Source organism: Cervus canadensis, chromosome 6 (genome assembly GCF_019320065.1).
Source record: "Cervus canadensis isolate Bull #8, Minnesota chromosome 6, ASM1932006v1, whole genome shotgun sequence".
NCBI classification, from domain to species: Eukaryota; Metazoa; Chordata; class Mammalia; order Artiodactyla; family Cervidae; genus Cervus; species Cervus canadensis.
The window spans coordinates 38,421,310-38,427,440 of NC_057391.1; positions in this window are offsets into that span (position 1 = coordinate 38,421,310).

The following is a 6,131-nucleotide window of genomic DNA, read 5'->3' on the forward strand; positions in this document are numbered from 1 at the left end:
TCCCTTCTCCAGCGGATCTTCCTGTCCCAGGGATCGAACCTGGGTCTCCGACATTGCAGGCAGATTCTCTACCATCTGAGTCACCAGGGAAGTCAATTGAGATTAAGCAAAAAAAACCCAAAATGGGTGCAGAGGGCAGGGTGCAAGAGAAATATGTTGGAATGATGAATGATTGAGTGCTCTGATTGGGGGACTGATTTAAATTTGCATCACCTCTGCAGCCCTAAAAATGTCTCAATGTCCCTCATTGCTGAGCCAGTCTCTGAGGCCAGTGGATTCAGTGTTCTACTCTTGATTGGTCAGGATGAGCTACAAGCCCAGCCCTGGAAAGGGGATGTTGGGTCAGAGCCCTAAGCTTGTGCGCTGAGAGCAAAGGAGAAGGGAATTCCTTACCTGGACAAGGTATGTTCCATCCTTGGTGTCTGTTTCTTTAGGTGTGGCTGAGAGTGATGTGCTAAAGGTCCTAGCGATCTTGTATAGCTCTGAACTCTGACTGGGGGCTCTGGTTGCCTCGTCATCCTTCTCCTCGTGTCTTAAAATCATAGCTGGGCCTGAACTCTGTGGCACTGAGTGGTCCTTCTCCAGTCTTCCAGGGCATTCCCTATGTAAACTCTCAGAAATGTCAAACATCGTTTCTGAGCTCACCTCCACGGGCACATTCCTCTGACCGCCTGATGTGACTTCTCGGAGATGGCTCACCGACCATAAGACAAAGGCCTATGTCTTTCTAAAGCATAGGCTGGAAGTCTTTCTAAAGCCCCTTATCTTTCTCGCCACCACTGTTCTTTCAGGCTGCGTGGTCTTTCGGGGATCTTCGTCTCTTACACTACTGAGTCCGATCTGTCACACAATTTTGTCATTTCCTTTCTCTATTATGTCCCTCAAGACACTTCTCTGCTTCTTGCTTTGCTCACTTTTTTTGGTTGTTGTTTTAATTTTTTGGCTGTATCATGCAGCATGTGGGGCCTTACCTCCCTGATCGGGGTTTGAACTTACACCTCCTGCATTGGAAGTATGGAGTCTTCACCACTGGACTGCCAGGAAAGTCCCTTGCTTTGCTCACTTTGATGAAGGCCACTGCCATGCTGTGACTTGCCCTGTGGACCGGCCCAGTGACGTGGACTCGGGGACAGCCTCAGGGCAACAGCCTATGGGGACCTGAGTCCTGCCAGCAGCCACTTGCGTCAGCTTGGAGGTGATCCTTCCCCAGGGGAGCTGATCACAGTCCCAGCCACCACTCTGACTGCAGAGAACTGGCTACGTCATGCCTGGATTCCCGGCCCACAGAAACCAAAAGAGATGCAGGCAATTGCTGTCAGGACGTGGAAGCAGCAGAGATCGTGATCTTGTGCCTGAGCTTCAAGGAAATGAATCTAATATTTCACCATCAGGGGTGACAGGGATGTTTCTTTCTTCTAATGGACACTGTGTTCCTCAGAGTTCTTTCAAGAAACAAGAGAGAGACAGTGAGTCCAAAATCTTCAGGGAAGGCTAGGAAGCCAGAGACTCAGAGAAGAGCTGCAGCCTGAGTCCAAAGGCCCTCTGCCCACAGAATTCCCTGTTGCTCCGGGAGGAGGGCAGTTCTTTGCTCTACTAAGGCCTTCAGGTCTTCTTTGTTCCTAAAGGAAATTGACCCTGAATATTCATTGGAAGGACTGATGCTAAAGCTGAAGCTCCAATACTTTGGCCACCTGATTTGGAGAACTGACTCACTGGAAAAGACCCTGATGCTGGGGAAAGATTGAAGGCAGGAGGAGATGTTGGATGGCATCACCGACTCAGTGGACATGAATTTGAGCAAGCTCCGGGAGATGGTGAAGGACAGGGAAACCTGGCATGCTGCAGTCTGTGGGGTCACAGAGAATCAGACACGGCTGAGGGACTGAACTAAACTGAAGGCCTTCAGCTGACTGGATGGAATGCATCTAGATTATGGAGGGTAATCTTCTTTACTCCAAGTCCACCTGATTTCAATGTTAATTTCACTCTCAAAACACTTCATGGAATATATCCAGAATACAGTTTGACCAAATTTCTGGGCCTTGTGGCCCAGACAAGTTGACATAAAATTAATCATTTCAATTACCCTGCTCCAGTTAAATAAATGCCCTTCTATTCATAATTTATTAAGGGATTTTTATAAATCCTGAGTTTGTGTTGAATTTTATCAAGAAATTACTTTTATTATTCTCAATTGATCTATACATTGTTAAATAAATTGTATACGTTTTCTAAAACTCTTCTTGCAGTGTTGAGATAAATCCAACTTGATTGGGAAAAAGAAATGTTTCTCAGTTCACCCTTTGCTCACCATTCCCACCATCACCCCTGTGCTAGACAGAAAGCAGAGTGCCATTTCAGGGCTGAGACTGGTGATGAGACCTGGTGCAGGGCCTTGCCGTCGCCCACACCCACTGGGTCATTTCTGGGCCTAGCCCTGGAGGGCCCCACAGGCTGCATAAAGAGCCTTGCACAATACACATAGAGTCTACAGGTGGGATCTGACAGCTACCCAAGTCACAGTCCTTACCCAGATAGAGTGGGGCTGATGGGGTGTCTGGGTAGTCAAGGGGTCTGGGGTTATAGTTTCACCTCTCTCACTCTGACTAGCTGCTGGGGGAGGTGAAACAGACAAATATACTCACAAACACACTCTCCTGCATCAGGTAAGGCCCTGAGCCTCAGCCCAGCCCATTCTAAGGACTGTGGTACTTCTTGGCTTTCTTTGTGTTTATTGAAAGCAACTTTAAAAAGATGCACAATGTGACAGTTGAGAGTTAAGTTTTATTTAGGCCAAGATGAGTGCTGCAACCAGGGAGATGGCACCTCAGATAGCTCTGAGAGACTGCTTCAAAGCTGTGGGGGAGGTCACTATGGATGATTTTGGTGAAGGAGTGTGTGCTGTGTTGTGCTAAGTCACTTCAATTCTGTCCAACTCTTCGAGACACTATGGACTGTAAGCCACCAGGCTCCTCTGTCCTTGGGTTTCTCCAGACAAGAATAGTGAAGTGGGTTGCCATTTCATACTCCAGGGGATCTTCCCAACCCAGGGATTGAACCTGTGTCTCTTACACGGGCAGGTGGGTTCTTTACCACTAGAACCACCTGAAGGGGGAGTTTATGAAAGCAAGCATGTGTCTTACAAAAGGCTTTCTGCTAGTCATGAGGAGCTGATGTCACCATGAAGGAATTTAGTACTTTTCCAGGTATGAAGAGATACAAGGATTGGCATCAGGAAATCTATTCCTGAAAATATCTAGCCATCTAAAGACCTGTTCCAGCAGTTTCCCTGGAGCACAGAGTGCCTCATTCTCCAGTTTCCTGGACTCCCTTCAGGGCATGTTGAAGGTCAATAACTGCAGCAGCACAGGATTCATCCTTCACAGAGGCAGATGGCAAATGCCCTTTGTGGTTGTTGTTCAGTCGCTAAGTCATGTCCGACTCTTGCGACCCCATGGACGGCAGCACGCCAGGCTCCCCTGTCCTTCACCATCTCCTGGAGTTTGCTCAAACTCATGTACATTGAGTCAGTGATGCCATCCAAACATCTCATCCTCTGCCACCTCTTTCTCCTCCTGTCCTCAGTAGTCTTTCTCAGCATTATGGTCTTTTCCAATGAGTCAGCTCTTTGTATCAGGTGGCCAAAGTATTGGAGCTTCAGCTTTAGCATCAGTTTTTCTAATGAATATTCAGGGTTGATTTCCTTTAGGATTAACTGGTTTAATCTCCTTGCTGTCCAAGGGAGTCTCAAGAGTCTTCTCCAGCACCACAATTCGAAAGCATCACTTCTTCGACGCTCAGTCTTCTTTATGGTCCAACTCTGACATTCGTACATGACTATTGGAAAAAACAACTCTGACGATAGGGACCTTTGTTGGCAAAGTAATGTCTCTATTTTTTAATACTCTGTCTAGGTTTATTGTAGCTTTCTTTTCAAGAAGCCAGCGTCTTTTAATTTCATGGCTGCAGTCACAGTCTGCAGTGATTTTGGAGCCCAAGAAAATAAAATCTGCCACTGTTTCCACTTTTTCCCCATCCATTTGCCATGAAGTGATGAGACTGGATGCCATATCTTAGTTTTTTGAATGTTGAGTTTTAAGCCAGCCTTTTCACTCTCCATCTTTCACCCTCATCAAGAAGCTCTTTAGTTCCTCTTTGCTTCCTGCCATCATCTGCGTATCTGTTGATATTTCTCCCAGAAATCTTGATTCCAGCTTGTGATTCACCCAGCCTAAAATTTTGCATGATGTACTCTTCATAGAAGTTAAACAAGCTAGGTGACAATATACAGCCTTGACGTTCTCCTTTCCCAATTTTGAACCAGTCCATTGTTCCATGTCTGGTTCTAACTGTTGCTTCTTGACCTGCATACAGGTTTCACAGGAGGGAGGTAAGGTGGTCTGGTACTCCCATCTCTTTAAGAATTTTCCACAGTTTGTTGTGACACACACAAAGACTTTAGCACAGTCAACAAAGCAGAAGTAGATGTTTTTCTGGAATTCCCTTGCTTTTTCTATAATCCAGTGGATGTCAAATTTGATCTCTGGTACCTCTGCCTTTTCTAATCCAGTTTGTACATCTGGAAGTTCTTGGTTCACGTACTGTTGAAGCCTAGCTTTAAGGATTTTGAGCATTACCTTGCTAGTATGTGAAATGAGCACAAATGCCCTTGCATGCATATGTGCTAAGTTGCTTCCGTTGTGTCTGACTCTGTGTGACCCTATGGACTGTAGCCTGCCAGGCTCCTTTGTCCCTGGGATTCTCCAGGTGAATACTGGAGTGGATTACTGTGCCCTCCTCCAGGGCATCTTTCTGACCAAGGAATTGAACCCATATCTCTTAGGTGGATTCTTTACCATTAGCAACACCTGGGAAGCCCACAAATGCCCTTGGCAAGTGCCAATTTGTGGTAGAGTGTCAACATTTTTTCTTTCTTTGTGCCCCTTCTCACTCTCCAGAGCATAGGTCCTGAATCAGCCAGACTGCAAGGTGGGGGACACAGTCCTCCAGACTGCCAGGCTTTGTGACCCTACTTGGAGAGGCGCTGACCCCACTATGTAGTCTCAGGGAGCAACCCCCCCAAGACTGCCCTCACATTAGACACCAGCAGCAAGTTCAGGGGTCCCCAGAGCCACCCTCAGTTTAGACCAGCTGGCTACAAATTCGAGGGTTCCCAGGAACACCCGCAGGTTTGATAGTTTGCTAAGACCACTCACAGAACCCAGGAAAGCTCTACACTGTTTTCTTTCTTTCTTTCTTTCTTTTTTTTTTTTAATAGTGAAAGGATACAAATTGAAACCAGCCAGAGAGAAAGACCACAGGGCAGAGACTTTGAGGGGCTAAACAGGAAGTTCCCACTGTCCCCTCTCCATGGAGACACAAACAGCATTACGTCCTCCTGGACAGTGTGTAACAATATGCCCAGAGTACTCCCAACTAGGGGGCTTGAGGCTTTGGTGTCCAGTGTTTACTGGGGCTCCATCACTTACTGACCACATGGCTGACCTTTAGTCTCCAAGCTCCTTTGTCCTTCTTTTGCTGTTTAGTCACTCAATCATATCTGACTTTTTGTGACCCCATGGACTGAAGCATGCCGGGCTTCCCTGTCCTTCACCATCTCCCAGAGTTTGCTCAAATTCCTGTCCATAGAGTTGGTGATGCCATCTAACCATCTCATCCTCTGTTGCCTCCTTCTCCTCCTGCCTTCAATCTTTCCCAGCATCAGGATCTTTTCCAAGGAGTCGGCTCTTCGCAGCAGGTGGCCAAAGTATTGGAGCTTCAGCTTCAGTCTTTCCAATGAATGTTCAGGGCTGATTTCTTTTAGGCTTGACTTGTTTGATTTCCTTGCTGTCCAAGGGATTCTCAAGAGTCTTCTCTAGCACCACAGTTTGAAAGCATCAATCCTTCAGCGCTCAGCCTTCTTTATGGTCCAACTCTCACATCCATTTAGGCCAAGTTAATTCTTCACAATACAACAGAGAAAGTTCCAAAATAAGTGCCTAAAGATGCAGGATGGTGTGGCTGTTATGAGCCTGGCACTGATTTTAAAGCCCTGAGTTTCAGCTCTGGCTTTGCCACTTCTGAGTTTAGTGATCTGAGCAAGTTGCTTAACTCTGGTAGATGCCCACCAA